This window comes from Sus scrofa, chromosome 10 (genome assembly GCF_054392235.1).
Source record: "Sus scrofa isolate SSC_HxYL_T2T_F1_AM1 chromosome 10, Sscrofa_HxYL_maternal_Yorkshire_Landrace_v2.0, whole genome shotgun sequence".
NCBI lineage: Eukaryota > Metazoa > Chordata > Mammalia > Artiodactyla > Suidae > Sus > Sus scrofa.
Window position 1 is genome coordinate 88,632,486 of NC_139392.1, and position 16,785 is coordinate 88,649,270.

Here is a 16,785-nt window from a genome sequence, read left to right on the forward strand (position 1 = left end):
CTGTTTAAGAGAGATGTATGGGACACATTTTAGCCTCGATTGAAAAAGAAAGAAATTATCCTAATTGCAGATTTGTATAAATTATAACAGGGTAGATAATAATTTCATTTAATGCCATTTTATACCCAACTTAAAGCTGTTAAACACATTCAGAAACTACACACATTCACATAAACACATGGAAAAGTTAATACAAATGAGAAGCAAGCTCTACTCAAATAATTGAAAATCTTCCTCTAGGGAAAAGCAGTTTTTGCTACCACGCAGGATGTATTTGAAACCATCAGTTAGATGGGGAACGCTTTGGCTCAAAAAAGGGAAGAATAATTTGTTAACCAGAGCTGATCATCACTGGCAAGAGCTAAAAAAGTTGTGTTTAAACAGAGGGTGAATAATGTGTTTAGCAGATAGCAAAAGAGTCTAAGCTTTCACTCTAACAGGTTTCTAAAATGCAAAATAGGATGGCAAATGCCAAATTCCCCCTTACCTATGAGGGAAATGGTTTCATTGTTACATGAAAGTTGCATTAGTTAGTTCCCTTGAGAATATTTTAAATATGTTAACAGTTTGTGCCATTAACAAAGTAAAACAAAGTAAACTGAGCCAGTGAACACATGAGGCACAGAAGAATACGATGTTGAAATGCTCTCTTCAGTGACCAGGTATAACTAACCATTGCAAATTCTGCTTTAATTGATGAATACTTCCAGAACCATCAACTGGAAGATAAAGGCAAGAAAATGGCTATTTAGCACTACTGGAAGGACCTCATGATATAAAAATCTGTTGTGCCAATGCTCTCTTGAGAAGGATTTGACAAATTTACTCTTTTTCTTACTGGTAAAGAAAGGGTTAGGCATTTAACCAGTTTATTTCTCGTCCATTTTCAGAACTTAGGGGGGCTAAGCAGTGGAGAAAGCAGGTGACCCAATAAAATCCCTAGTAAACACGATAGTCATAGACTTCTGGCCCAGACACTAACACTAGTAGCATTTGCTAGTCGGGGAGCCCTTGTCTAAGAAATACTTTCAGCAGGATGATCCCAGTCTATACGATTAGTTCATGTATTCAAGCATTTCTACTGCTTAAATATTCCAGCCACCCCATCCAGGGTCTGCCTTTGACATGAGCAGTGGCACAGCCCGTACATCTTCTTGGCGTTCATACACAGTGTTCTTTTGTTTCAAGAACATGGGACAAGGGATTTGATTAAGTGTTTCACTGTAGCCTGGATGATATTAACCATAAGAGTGGATTTTAGGGTTATGGATCCTGCTTTGCCAGCCCTGAGTTCCAGACTCCAGATTCATATTTTCTTTAATAAATGTTTTAGTTATTATTTTTGTGCTCTGTGAAGCCTGGGGTGCAAGGCAGAGGGCTCTCTTATCTGGATCTAAAGGTGGTCCTGGGACAGGAGAGGAAGGAGTCTTAACTTTGAATGAAGATTGAAGTGTTTATTAATGCCTTGATTGATCTAATTCTAGATAGTAGATCAAGTTTATATTTTGTGATATAGAATTGCCATATGGTATCTACTTAATAGCCAACAGAAAAGCCAAAGATTTTGCCCACCTTTGCATTCCAAGGCAAAAGAAGTTGCTGCCACAGTGTAAATGTGAAAGGCATCTTGGGAGGAAGAGGTACTGACATTTTGTTCATCATAATCCACAGGTTATGCACTCAACATACCAGTTGTAAAGACATAGTATTTTCCCACTAAGAGTTTATTGTCTAAGACAAGACGGTGTTCACTGATGGATGAACCACTAATTCATAGGCCAAATGCCTTTGAAAGCACATTTTTCAATAGGGCTTGGTATTCCCACACTCCAAAAGTCCTCATGCTACTGGCAGTATAACAGTTAGGAATGTTTTAAGACGTGTGATCTCTATGAAACTAAATTTAGATATATGTCTTAGATCTTTATCTTAGGGAAATTTCTTGATTTCTTGAGCCTGCTAATTATCTTCTGAAGGTCTAATAACAATTAACTACCTTTTTTGAAAAATAAATGGACAAACAACGATCAGAACTCTGTATGTATTCAGTGCTGCCTGTGTGTGCAGCATTGTCCTAGGAGTTGTAGATACATCAGCACCAAAACAGAGAACTTCTACTCACAGAACTTGTGATGAAAGGAAAGAAGCTGAAAAAGATGTTGTTAAAGTGAATCATTTTGTTCCCAAGTAAAACTTCCTCATCTCTCACCATCTTTGGGGTTTAAAAAAAAAGGAGTTATATTACTGATAAAAACTAAAATTTCACAGATGTGAAATCTGTAACCCAGTTTTAACACTCCTTCTCCTTTTGAGATATCATATGCATTGTTTATTTATGTAGAAATCCCTCAAGTTGTCTTTCAGAATTTATAGACAGAGGATCTCATGTTTTCTGCAGCAAAATAATTGTTTTAAGAACCTACATTATAACTGAAAATAATGCATATATTTCAATCCTAAAATGTAAGCCGCAGACTTCTTCTGCCTTAATAGAAGAAAACATTGAGGGATATAATCATGATAAGTAAATCTGAAAACAGAAATAATCTCATCCTAGTGTAAAACCTGACATCCTGGTAGACATTAAACAAAGGTCTTATTTTCATCTCCTTATATTCATTGTGAAAAGATTTGTCCAAATCAAATGACATTTATTTAAGGGTCATTTTATGGATAGTTTGTTTTTTAATATTTTCAATGCTTGGGCTTAGACACATTTAAATATTGCAGTAGAGCTCAGGATGTTTCTAAACACCCCCTTTGCTGTTGTAGAAATAATTAAGGCATGAGCTTACTGAAATGGGAAGTGGTCAGCGCATTTCAGGCCAGATCCGTAGGAAGCAGCAGCAGCTGGCAAACAGACTTCATTCAGAGGCCCAGCCGGACTATGGGAGATATGCAGAAGGGTTCTGAGAGGTGGTGGCGGCATGCCTTTCCTGGAGGCTTTCAAAAATCAGATGGACACCCTTGTCTCTGAGATGGGAAGGCTGCTCTTCTGCCTGATGGATAGAAGACAGCAAGAAGGCATTCCTGCCAGTTGTTGAAATTTGTTGAGAATCTGCTATGTACCAGGTGCTGGAGACACCAAACAGACAAACCAGAAATGACTGTTGCTCTCCTGGGTCCTGAAGTACTTACTTATAATTCTTTAAAATGGATCCTCAATAATGAATTGGTCTTTGGTCACAAAGACATTCCTCAGTCAGATATTGGCCTTCATTTATCTGAGTAGTGGAGTGCCAAGGGTAGCTTGTGGTCTTTTGTTTGCTATTCTGGGTTTCCTAAATCAAATTTCAGAAGTAATGAGGCTTGTTAACATATGAAGAACCCCTTAAGAAAACCATTCTGATGTAGACTTGGTTCTCAGTTAGGGTATTGTGGGAGAAGTTTTACCCCATTAAGTTGCAAATCCTGAACTATTATAAATCTTTCTATTGAAGGGATATGCCAAGGGCTGTGCATATCTTTTCCTGGATGTAAAGAGATTTTTTTTTCCCACAGTGTTAAATGAACCTCACAGGGAACCAATGGAACAGCGAATATCTCGGGCAGGGAGAAGGCAGTCTCACAGAGGCATGCCTGTTGGACCCCCACCATGAATGTTTTTTACTTTGTGATGTGGTGTTTAAAGAACCATATTGTTGAGAGTAATGGGAACTGGAACCAGAATGAAGAACTAAGATGTGTAGTCATTAATTCCACTTCTACTGGGGATGAGGGTGAATTATCAGATAATCTCAACCACTCACTCTCTCATTGTGAGTTTGAGCACATCTGCACCCCTGATTCCATGTCTGTTGTAATCTTAACACACTGGAGTCAGTGCAGCATTGCTGTCCATCATTTCACTCTCTAAATTACAACTGCAGTTACCTCTGTTTCTTTAGCTCCCAACGACCTGAAAGTACCCAATTTATTTACTCTCTGTGGTAAAATAAAAATCACCCCCATTTTCAAGTAGTTAAAAATATGAGTTTAAAAATATAATATGTGACAGTTTTATACAGAAGCAGGCACCCAAGAAGACAAACAACATGGACAAAAAAATGCAAAGCAATACAAAATGGAAATAGATCTGAGTTCTAAATAATGAAATTAAAGCCTTAGACTTAAAATTATTTGGTTTTTTTTTGTCTTTTGTCTTTATAGGGCCACACCCACAGCATATAGAGGTTCCCAGGCTAGGGGTCGAATTGGAGCTGTTGCTGCCAGCCTATGCCAGAGGCACATCAATGCCAGATCCAAGCCACGTCTGCAACCTACACCACAGCTCATGGCAACGCCGGATCCTTAACTCACTGAGCAAGGTCAGGGATGGAACCTGCAACCTCATGATTCCTAGTCATATTCATTTCTGCTTCACCATGATGGGAACTCCAAAATTGCTATCCGTATAATGTTCAAAGGATAAAAGACATGACAATTTTTTTCCAGTGGGAAAGTAAAAACTTAAAATAACTAGAAAAGGATGAAGAAAATATGAGATAAAAATAACATTTACCAAGACAAAAACTATCAACTTTCCAAAACTGATGAAAGACACTATATTACAAAATGAAGATGGCCTATAATCACCAAGAATGTTACAAAAGGAAGAAGGGAAGGAGAGAAGGACGGAGAACGAAAGAGAAGGAAGAACAACCTTTTCAACTAAGCATTTCTTGGTAAAATTGTGCAAAGCAAAAGACAAGGAAAATACCTTACAAGTAGCCAGAAGATGAATTACTTTCAACTGAGTGACAATTTTTGTTATCAGTTGACTTCTCAGCAGAGATAATGAAAAGCATAGTAACTAACATAAAGCAAATTGCTCACAAAGTATAATTCTCAGTAATAATTTATGTAAGAACAAGATGAAATAGACATTTTTGGACAAAAATTAGAGACCTCATAATCAATAGACATGTGATAAAGTTAGAGCCCAGGAGTTTTTTAAATATAGAATAAATGGACCTACTTGGCCTTTCAGGGATGTGGAACAAATGGAGAGAAACAAAAATAATAAATACATAGATATATGTTTATAAATATGAATGAAAATACTACTGATTTCATTGGTGCTTAAAATACAGCACTACCAAAGTATAAAATCAGAAAGTGAGGAACAGAATGGTGGTAAATGGAATAGTGTTCTAAATTGTTACATTATCTAGGAATGAGATAACTTACAGATGAAATTTAGACTCTAATAAATGACAAATGCATGTTTTTTAATCTTCTGTGTAACCAATAAAATGGTTAAAGTATATCATTTCCAAATTAGTGGAGGGAGAAATGAGAAATTAAAATGCCCAATTAAACAGAAGATGAGACGTAAGAGAAAAATAACCAAGAACCACAAGACAAATCAAGACAAACAGGAGAAGAGAAAGTTTAAGCATGGTATATCAGTAACTATTTAAAAAGTAAATGGGAGGATGTCCCACTGTGGCTTGGTGGTGATGAACCCAACTAGTATCCGTGAGGATGCAGGTTAGATCCCCGGCCTCACTCAGTGGGTTAACTATTTGGCATTGATGTGATCTGGGGCGTAGGTCACAGATGCGGCTCAGATCCTGAGTTGCTGTGCTGTGGTGTAGGCTGGCAGCTACGGTTGGATTCCACCCCTAGCCTAGGAGCCTCCATATGCTTCAGGTGTGGCCCTAAAAAGCAAAAAGGAAAGATTACATAAAGTTGAATATTAAAAGGTGGCAGGAGGTATTAACATACAAACAATAACCAAAATAATTATATTCAAATGTCTAATGAGGAAATAATGCTAATATGTACTTTCAAGGAGTAAAAATTCAGGAGCATTCCACAACTCATAAAGTGATATAAGCCTACTTCATATATATATATATATAATATATATATATTTTGTCTTTTGTCTTTTTTTTTTTAGGGTCGCACCCGTGGCATATGGAGGTTTCCCAGGCTAGGGGTTGAATCAGAGCTGTAGCCACTGGCCTATACCACAGCACAGCAACGCAGGATCTGAGCTATGTCTGCAACCTACACCATAGCTCACAGCAATGCCAGATCCTTAACCCACTGAGCAAGGCCAGGGATCGAACATGCAACCTCATGGTTCCTATTTGGAGTCATTTCCGCTGTACTACGGCAGGAACTCTGCCTACCTCCTATATTAATCTATGCTCAACAATCTGAAGCAATTATTATACAAATTAAATCTGAATATAAGTACGATAACACGTAGTTTGCAAAAATGATAACAATACTTTACAGTAACTTCCAGCAAGACAGAGAGCTTATTTTCCCACAGTGAAACTTTGTTGACCATGTAACTTGCTTTGGCCACAGAAATACTGATAAATAAATAATGAGGCAAGGAGAAGCTTAAAAAGCTCTTGAGCAGTGCAGCTTGATACTCTTACAGTCCTCCTGTCATGTGAATAAATCTGTGTGCACCTGAGAGCTAATGAGTTACATATGGCCAAGTCACCTCTATTGCCTCAGTTGACAGCCATCCAACTGCAAAAATTGGGAGGTCATTCAGGAACCTGCAGCCTCCAGCCAAACTGAAAACTACCTGCAGAATTTCAAAAGTCTAGTGCAATCCCAAATCCAGAACTACTCAGCACATTTGTAACCTAAATACATAACTGTGGCTTTAAGCCACTGTTGTTAAAAGTGAGAGGAATTATATCTGACCAAGGTGGTTTTAGGTCAGAAATCCAAAGTTGTTTTAATTCAGTCTCTATTAAAACTTATTTTATTGGCAAGAGTCAAATCAAAGCAAGTGCTAATGATCATTAATCGGATTAATAAAACGATAAAATGCTGGAAATATATCTTTCTAATTCGAAGAATACCTTAGGGAAAAGATTTTAAAGATATGATTTCCCATTGGAAGTCCAGTTGATTATTTAAAACAGAGAGGCATACAGACGAAAAAGCACAAACTATGGAGTGTCTCTGAAGTATGCCTTAAAAAAGACTGTATCTAGCTATTAAAATGTGAAGGTGACACAAATCAAGTATAGAAGATTGGGGTTTTGAGGTAGTCATATTGCTAATGGAATTTCCAGCCTAAAGATAGTTGTTTGAAATTTGAGTCAACCCCCAAACTTTTATACAGGAAGTTGGCTAACAAAGTAACAGACCAAACAGCTAAAGGATATTCTGCAAAGCTCTATTCAGATGAAGTCAAGGACTATGAAGAAAACATCTTCAAGAGGATGGACCTAAGGCCTGTGTTGATTCATACGGTAGATACCAAACCAGGGATCAGAATCAGCCTTGTCAAAGAACACTACCCTCTCCCCAGGTGAAAAGTAGGGGCTAATTTCAGTGTCTGTCTAGGAAGATTTAATAACTTCTGTGAACCAATGCTGGTATTTATCACCCAGTCTTACACAAATGGAGAATTTAATACTATTACCTTATTCATGTTTGACCAATGTATATCTTCTCCCCCCTCCTTCCCAGCTCCTCCCCCATCTCCCCCATTGTTTTTTTTTTAATTTAATTTTTTTTTCTTTTTAGGGTCACACCCGTGGCATATGGAGGTTCCCAGGCTAGGGGTCAAATCAGAGCTGTAGTTGCTGGCCTATACTACAGCCACAGCAACTGGATCTGAGCCGCATCTGCGACTTACACCACAGCTCATGGCAATGCTGGACCCTTAACCTGCTGAGTGAGGCCAGGGATCGAACCTGCATTGCTAGTGGATGCTAGTGGGGATCATTAACAGCAGAGCCACAGTGGGAACTCCATCCCCCATTGTTTTCATGATAGCTATTCAGCAGGTATTAGATGATACCTCATTGTGGTTTTGATTTGCTTTTTCCCAGTGATGTTCATAGAGAGTATCTCTGCATGTGCTTGTTGGCCAGTTATATATCTTCTTTAGAAAAATATCTATTAAGATGCTCTGCCCATTTTTAATCAGATTGTGTATTTTTGTTATTGAGTTGTATGAGTTCTTTATACGTTTTGGATATTGGTTTAAAAATATTTTCTCCCATTCCAGAGGTTCCTTTCTGATTTTGTTGCTGGTTTCTTTTTTGGTGCAGAAGCATTTTTGTTTGTGGTTGTCCCACTTTTTAATCTTTGCTTTTGGTGTCAAATTAAAAAAAAAAATTGCCAAGATCAAAGTCAGGGTTTGTAACCCCTAAGTTTTCTTTAAGGAATTTTATAGTTTCAGTTCTTTAAATCCTTAATTCATTTTGAATTGATTTTCTTATGTGCTATAAGGTAACAGTTCAGTTTCATTTCTTTACATATGGCTGTCCAGCTTTCCCAACACCATTTATTGAAGATGCTATACTTTCCCCATTGAATAGCTTGGATCCTTCATCAAATACTAGTTTAATGGGTTTATTTCTGGACTCCTGATTATCTTCCACTGATATGTGTTTATATTTATGACAAAACCATGCTGTTTTGATTTCTGTATTTTTGTAGTATACTTTGAAACCAGAAAGTGTGATGCCTCCAGATTTGTTCTTCTTTCTCAGGACTACTTTTGCTAGTTGGGGTCTTTTGTGGTTCAATACACATTTTAGGATTTTTTTGTATTTCATTGAAAAAAATGCCATTAAAATTTGGATAAGGACTGCATTTAGTCTAAGCAAAGATGTCTTTGGGTAGCATGGTAATTGTCAAAATATTTAATCTTCAAATCCATAAACTTGTGATATTTTAAAATTTATTTGAGTCTCTTTCAGTTTATTTCATGAGAGTGTTATATTTTTCAGTGTACATAGTTTCACTTAATTGGTTACATTTATTCCTAAATATTTTTATGTTATTGTGAATGGAATTATTTTCTTAGTGTCTTTTTCAGAGATTTCTTTGTTAGTATATAGACATACAATTGATTTCTGTGTGTTGATTTTATATCCTGTAACTTCACTGAATTTGTTGATTTAGTTCTAGAAGTTTTTTTTTTTTTTTTTTTTTGGTGGAGTATTTAAGATTTTCATTCATCTGCAAAGACAGTTTTATCTCTTTCTTTCTGATTTGGATGTCTTTTATTTATTTATTTTTTTCCTTGCCTGATGTTTTGGTTAGGGCTGCAAGTGCATTACTAAGTAGGAGTGGCAGCAGTGATGTCCTTGTCTGGCTCCTTATCTTAGAGAACAAGATTTCAGCATCACATGTGATGTCAGCCGTGGGTCTGTAACATACGATCTTAACACCGAGTTAATTTCCTTCTCTATCTAGTTCATTCGATGATTTTAATCAATGAAACAATAATAAAATGATGTATTTTGTTAAATAATTTTTATTTAGTAATGTCTCTGTACATCTTGAGATAACTGTACTTTTTTTCCCTTTTATTCTATTAATGTGGTTTATCACATGTATTCATCTGGATATTGAACTATCCTGGCATGCCAGGGGTAAATCCCACTTGATATGGTATGTGATCCTTTTAATGTGCTGTTGAATTCAGTTTAAGATTTTGTTAAGAATTTTTGCAGCTACATTTATTGAAGTTATTGGCCTGTAGTTTGCTTCTTTAGTAGTGTTTTTATCTAGCTTTGATATCAGAGTAAAGCTGGCTCCATAAAATGAGTTTGGGTGTGTTCCCTCCATCACTTTTGTGTGTTTGTGTTGTAAGGTAGGTATATAGTTTGAGAAAGATTGCCATTAATATTTATTTAAGTGTTTAATAGAATTCACCAGGGAAACCTTTTTGGTCATGGACTTTTGTTTCTTGGGAGATTTTTGTTGTAGTTGTTTTATTGCTGATTCAATTTATTTTCTCATTATTGATCTGTTCAGATTTTTTGTTTCTTCATGTTTCAGACTTGATAGGTTATATTTTTTCTGGGAATTTATCTAGTTCTTCTAGTTTTTTCTATTTCCTTGCATAAATTGTTTATAGTAATCTCATAATCCTTTGTATTTCTGCAGAATCTGATGTAATGTCTTTTTCATTTCTCATTTTATTTATTCCTGTAATTTCTTTTTTTTATCCCTTAGTCTAACTAAATATTAGTCAATTTTGTTTTTCTTAAAAAAAAAAAAAAAAAAAAAAACTCTTCCCCTAGAAAAGGCAAAAAGACAAAAAAAAAAAAAAAAAAAAAGGAGTTCCCGTCATGGCGCAGTGGTTAACAAATCTGACTACGAACCATGAGGTTGCGGGTTCGATCCCTGGCCTTGCTCAGTGGGTTAAGGATCCGGCATTGTTGTGAGCCGTGGTGTAGGTTGTGGACGTGGCTCAGATCCCATGTTGCTGTAGCTCTGGCATAGGGTGGTGGCTACAGCTCCAATTAGACCCCTAGCCTGGGAATCTCCATATGCCATGGAAGTGGCCCAATATATGGCAAAAAGACAAAACAAAAAAACAAAAACTCTTGGTTTTGTTCATCTTTTATATTGTCTTCCTGATCTCTGTATCATTTATTTCTGCTATGATCTTTGTTATTTTTCTCCATCTACTAACTGGGTTTGGTTTGTTGTTCTAATTTCCTGAAGTGAAAAGTTAGGAATCCTTTTTATATGAAATCTTTTTTTTTTTAATGGCATTTTTACTGTCCATTTCCCTCTTGAAACTGCTCTAGTTGCATCCTGTAGTTCTTTTTTTATGTTGTGTTTTCATTTTCATTTGTTTCAAGATATTTTTGATTTCCCTTTTGATTTCTTCTTTGATTTGTTGGTTGTTCAGGGGTGTGTTGTTTAATTTCCAGATATTTGTGAATTTTCCAGTTTTCCTCCTGGTATTCATTTCTAGTTTTATACCATTGTAGTTGGAAGAGATAATTGGTATGATTTTAAACTTTTTAAAATTGTTAAGACTATTTTTCTGACCCATCATATGGTCTATCCTGAAGTATTTTCCATATGCACTTAAAAAGATGGTGACTTTTGCAGCTATTTGATGAACATACTTCTTTACTTCTTTTTAGTTCTCTGTGTCAGGCAGAACCACATCCAGACCTGATATAAGAATTAACTAACATGATATGGTGATCCTGACCTTTGAGTTCAAAATAGGAACTGTTTGGAACCTTTAGGTTTTCTCCATTAAGGTGAATGTTAATGTGTTCTGATTATGTGAAGTTGAATAAAACAAATATTTGCAGAAATCAAAGACAGCATCTGGTAGACAGTATTACTCCTATACCCAGTTCACTTGTTTCCAGGGAGATTTCATTTTCCTTGCCCTTTGAAGTCACACAAGGCTATGTAACATGTTTCGGTCAATGAAATGACATTAGAAGTAACAGGTGTCATTTCCATGCAGAAGCTTTAAGAGCTAGTGTGATCTTTGCTCGTTTCCTCCCCACACCTCACCACTGCTGCGTCAGGCAGCACTGTAAATAGTGCCTGCTCTGTCAGACCAAATCTTGGAGTAAGGATGACAAATCATATTGTGAGTCACCTACCAATCTGCAATGGACATGAAGCATGGGTGAGAAATAATCCTTTGTTGATTTAGATCATTGATATTTGGGAAATTTTATCGCCTCGGAATAATCCAGCCTGTCTTGGTTGCCACAAATCCAAATCTCTATTATCAGTTAAAAAAAAAAAAGACTGTATTGTAATCATGACTAGAATACTAAACAATAATTAAAAGGAACAGAAAAATGATTACCATAAATATAATATCAAGCCATAGTATAGATTACATCTTATGCAATTCAATTTCTGTGAAGTTTAAACATGCAAAGCTAGACTCTAGAATTTTGGCATGTAAGTTGACATGGTTAAGACTGTGAGAAGATTTAACAAATTATTCACGTCGTGGTTATCTTTAAATGGCAGGGAGCGTTAAATAATTGGGAAGAAGTGTGAAAGGAGTTGCTGAGATTCTATTTCTTGATGTACATGTTGATTTCAAATGTATTTATTTAGTGATAATTTATTGAGCTGTGCATTTAAAAATAATGTGGAAAAGTGATTATGGAGACATAGAAGGTAAAGTTCTCATATTGGATTCTTACATTTTCATACTTCATCATTCTGATAAGGGCCATTAACACAAGCCAGAACAAAAATGTAGTTTAATTGCTGATATTAACTTATAGACACATGAAGAAAGGGATGCCAAGCATCTCATCTGGTTTTAAAATTACCAGATTTTCAAATGTTTTGACCCTTTAATGATTGCTTTGAAACTCTAAAATAGAGACAAGTAAGATTAATATAAAACTATACTCCCAGTCAGTTTCTTTCAATATACAACCAATAATTTGAGCTGCTAAATGAAGAAAAGCTCACCATTTCTTATACTTTATTGACTAGGAGACATCAGTAATGTGTTTTTTTGTTTGTTTTGTTTTTGGTTTTTTTTGGCAAACGAACAACCAGTTGTCCTCAAGCAAAACTCTCAGAAGATTATTTATACCCTCTGATCATTTATATCCATTAGTTAGTGAAAAACTTTGTCATGTAGGATTGTGACTGTCCACAGGTTTCTGTTAAATTAACCGTAAGGAAACATTTAGTACACGACAATGAAACCAATGAAACGAACTCCAAAAACGCCTTTGTTCGGCTTTGTTACACAATGAGAGTCAACTTCATAAATGAGCCCCCTCCTCAGACGTGATTCCTATCACCTTCCCTTACATTCAAAGTTACCCAAATTCTCACCACAAACAATATGACTCGTTTTAGCTTCTGATGCTAACCTCAACATACTCTGTTAATTCACAAGGCTTATTTCATGATGGACTCATGCACCTACCTACAGATTCCCCCTATCCCTTTTCCTGTGTCTTTTATATATGTATCATATAAAAGGAAATATCCATTATTGCTAAAATAGCCTGAAAACTATCTTCCCTTCATTAATATTAAAACATTGAATTATCCCATTGCAAATTAAATGATTTTATTTTCATGTATGATAATTATAAAGCTATGTAAAAAGTAAGCAATTGATTACAGTAGAACGTGGTAAGAAGTGGTTGGATCCTGAATAAAACGGTAGGGTATTGTAAAAAAAATCAAGATTAACTCAGAGTTCGTTTGCCAATCACTGGAAATATTAAACTGGAGTGGAGACAAAAATAGATGTTAGGAGAGTAGAATGTTTAAAAATGAGGTTTCAAAAAATTGCATATTTTCGCAAATATAAGATTTACATAAGACCTCAGAAGTGAGTGCCCTAGTTGGGATAGGGAACAATATTATTGAAGGAAAGTGGGTTAAGTAGCTAAAGGCTTGGGTTATTGGAAGGAAAATCTACATTAAGATTGAAAGTATCAAGAATTATGAAAAGAATGATTTTGGAGAGAGTGACAGTGTACCAGGAGCTAAATTCTTAACAGAGGAAATTCCGTAAAGCCTCAAAGACTGCTGCAGCAAGGTGGCACTGTGCATTGTATGATTAGATGACCTAACCTTCAAAGCTGGGTTTGAACATAAGTTGAATATATTTTTTTAACATAGAGTGATGAGAGGCGGTCCGGGAGACCCTGGCTTCCTGGAGTGCCTGTGATGAAATTAGTCCAAATGGCCTCTTGGTGGAGAATTGTCTGAGTCTGGGCATTTTTAGGGGAAGGGAGGGTGGGAGGTCCTGTCAGTCACATACAAAGTTCTGGTTCTCCCATTTGCCTTCTGCTGGGGTTTACATATTGACAGTAGGGCTCTCACATTCCTTTTTTTTTTTTTTTTTTTTTTTTTTTTAAGAACCACACCCACAGCATATGGAAGTTCCCAGGCTAGGGGTCGAATGAGAGCTACAGCTGCTGGCCTACACCACAACCACAGCAACGACAGATCTGAGCCACATCTGCGACCTACACCCCAGCTTATAGCAACGCAGGATCCTTAACCCACTGAGCAAGGCCAGGGATCGAACCCACAACCTCATGGTTCCTAGTCGGATTCATTTCTGCTGTGCCATGATGGCAACTCCTGGGCTCTCATATTCCAAACACAGCTCCCTATTGACTTCTGGCTAGGGAATATTAGCTAGCCTAACAAATTCATTAATTTATTTCACAAATTTTTGTGGTCATTCTTGTTTGGTTTTTAGCTTTGTCTTTCTGAGGTTCTCCATACTAAGGGTAGAGTGGTCAGCAAAGCAAAAAAAAAAAAATCTTGCTATTTATTATGGAACTTACATTTTAGCTGGGGTAGTGGGGGTGATAGTGGAGATAAATGCTCAAATAAAAAGAAAATATCAGATAATAATAGGTGTAAAACTAATGCAGGATAAGTTAATAATAGGCATAAAACTAATGCATAATAGGCATAAAACTAATGAGGACATCAGAGAAGGCTTTTCTGGAGAGGTGGCACTTTGCAGAAAATGGAATGAAGTGAGAGGGGAAGCTATGCGAAGTCTAGGTTAAGAACCCAGCAGCAGAAGGAACAGTAAGTGCAAAAGTCCTTTGACAGGAATATGTGTGACATGTTTGAAAACATGGCTAGGGAGGGCGACCACGGACAGAGCAACAGGCTGTGAGTCAGTGAGGAGTCAGATTCTGTAGCTCAGAATTTCCCAATTTCAGCACAATTAACATTTTGGATTCTTCTGTGCACGGTAGGATGCTTAGCCACTTTTCTGGCCCCTACCCACTCGATGCCCCGAGTATCCCATCTCCAAGTTGGAACAACGGAAGATATCTCCAGACATTGCAAAACGCTCCTAGGAGGGATGTGGGGATCAAAATTGTCCCCCTGCCCCAGCTGAGAACCACTGCTTTCTTTAGTGTGTGATAAGCTCTGCCATAGAGGTTAATGGTAAACCATTGATGGGATTTGGACAAAGAAAGAAAAAATAACTCATTTAAAATTTTAAAAGATAACTCTAATTGCTGTGTGGAAATTAACCATAGGGGTAAATAGTGGAAACAAGTGCAAATTCTTTATATCTTGTATTTCAAGTTATTTCTAAAATCATTAGAATTAAACCAAGAGATCATTTCGCTTCTGTAGCTCACACCTGTCTCTTGAACATTAATGCAACTGAAAAAGTTATGCTCTGATATTTTCTTCTTTAATTGAAAAAAGATACACTTGGGGCATCTTGATGCCAAGTTAATAAATCCTGAGGAAAGGATTTAATATCAGAAACATGAATATAAACTTGGAATGGACTGAATTGGCTCTACTCTAATGAACTGTGACATTTAATTCATAATGGCAGAAATTGCAGCTTAAATCCACATTAATCAGAATGGAACTAAATCACAAATCACTAATCATGGCTTTCTCCTCGTGCCCAAAAAGATTTTTAAAAAATAATGCAGCGAAACTCACAGTAGGACACATTGGTTTGACGTTATCTCACTTGCTTTTATTTAGCAGAGAAGGGAAGAAAAAGAGAAGAAAAATTAATCCCAAGTGAACTTTAAGTCCCCATTCTTACATAAGTGGCACTTGACTTTTTACGTCTGTGTGTGCACGTATGGGGGTGGAAGTAATCAATGCTTTTTAAAAGACTCCATCAAAGGAAGTGCTCCCTCGCAGAAAGCAAGCACGTTCTGAGGAAACTGCACAACCTCCGGGAAACTATTGTTTCCCACCTTTTCTCCTGCTTCCTACTTACTGATCCAGCGTCATGAGATGGCTAAGTCTGCCAGCAGAGAAGAGGAGGGCAGCATCTTAGAGGCATTTGTCTGAGACTAAGGGCAGCAGCCACCACTGAACAGGAGCCCTCTTCCTGCAGCAGTCACTCAACACACGCACAGGGAGCAAAGACAAGCTCTAAAGTGGAGTATCCTGCCCCCCTGCAAGCAGGAAGGGCAGGATGCAGCAACCCTGCTCCTGACTCAAGACTCTTCTCCAATCACTGTGTTTCTCCCATGGCCTCTAGAGGATGTTAGTGATTTCAGATTTATTTGAATCAGCTAAGGCAGCATTTTCAGTGACATAGCAAGTGTAGTTCCAAAACAGTCCCGAAGTTCCTTTTATGTAAAATGCTCCACGGAGAGGCCAGATCAGTGACTGTCTGAGGCAGTGAGGCTAGGGACGAACCTGCACCAGGTCAAGGGACATGTGTGGGCTCCTTGAAGTGTTCTAAGTCTGGGTCATGGTAATGATTTCACAACTCTACACATTTACTAAACGACACTGCATTGTGACCCGGCAATGGTTGGAGTTCATGTATTTGCATGGTTGGAGGGTGACTATATTTAAATGCTTGTCTTTCCAAATGAACTTGTTTAAAAATATTCCTTTTATATTGGATGAGATATTCTTTTTCAAATTGAAGTATAATTGATGTACAGTGTTGTATTAGTTTCTGGTGTTTAGCAAAGTGATCAGTTTCATGTGCATAGTATTTTTCGTTATGGTTTATTACAGGATATTGAACATAATTCCCTGTGCTACACAGTAGGACTTCGTTGTTTATATGTTTTATATATAGTAGTTTGTATGTGCGAATCCAAAACTACTAATTTATCCCTCCCCCCAACCCCCTTGGCCTTTGGTAACTGTAAGTTTGTTTTCTGTGACATTTTCTTACTGGGGGAACAAGTAACATTAATATATAAACCTAGAATGAAAAAGTTTACTTGAAATAGTATTCACTTCTTTCATTCACAGAGTGAATATGAAGTTGAATGGCCAAAACTCACTGAAAAATGCACTAATAATATGCTTTAGAGTATATATATATTACATATGTAATTATATATATAATTACATATATATTATATATAAATAAATATATATAATTATATATAATATATATAATATATGTGATATATGTTATATGTGATATACATGATATGTTATATATATCATATATAATATATAATATAATATTATAATATATCATATATCATATAATATATTATCATATAATAATATATATATGTTTTAATCCAGCTGTGGATTAAAATAGGCATCTTATACTGTCCTGAA

The 16,785-nt window shown here is 36.5% G+C and overlaps 1 long non-coding RNA gene across 2 annotated transcripts in view; it reads right to left on the reverse strand.

Annotated features, from left to right (window-relative positions):
* The window catches only part of LOC146399587 (uncharacterized), a 396,905-nt gene that overhangs the window by 179,719 nt on the left and 200,401 nt on the right, over nt 1-16,785 (reverse strand). The window contains exon 8 of one of the 2 annotated variants that reach the window (XR_014818123.1): nt 2,796-2,999. The exons of the other annotated variant lie outside the window; for it this stretch is intronic. This is a non-coding gene — a long non-coding RNA (uncharacterized LOC146399587). The remainder of the gene's footprint in view (nt 1-2,795; nt 3,000-16,785) is intronic. 2 annotated transcript variants of the gene reach the window in all.